Here is a 304-nt window from a genome sequence, read left to right as displayed (position 1 = left end):
GCATCAATCTCCCCCATCTCAAAATCCATGACAGGGATACTGAGTGTCTGATTTCGGGACACTTTTTTCTCTCTTTATAACTTCTAATAAGAGAGATAAAAAAATTATAAACCAGCTTCTGATGCTATACCACAGGTATCTATTTTCCATTCTATAAGCATCTGGTCTGAAAGCAAATAATGAGATGAACAAACGTCAACAACTTAGGTGTCACAGTAATCTAACAGAATCTAGCCACTTCTACATCTCCCCCAGACTTACATGACCACAACTCCTGTTTGTGAATTAAGCAATAGCACTTATC

This window comes from Monodon monoceros, unplaced genomic scaffold (assembly GCF_005190385.1).
Source record: "Monodon monoceros isolate NGI ecotype Baffin Bay Population unplaced genomic scaffold, NGI_Narwhal_1 Contig4472_ctg1, whole genome shotgun sequence".
NCBI classification, from domain to species: domain Eukaryota; kingdom Metazoa; phylum Chordata; class Mammalia; order Artiodactyla; family Monodontidae; genus Monodon; species Monodon monoceros.
Note: the sequence above shows the minus strand (reverse complement) of the source record.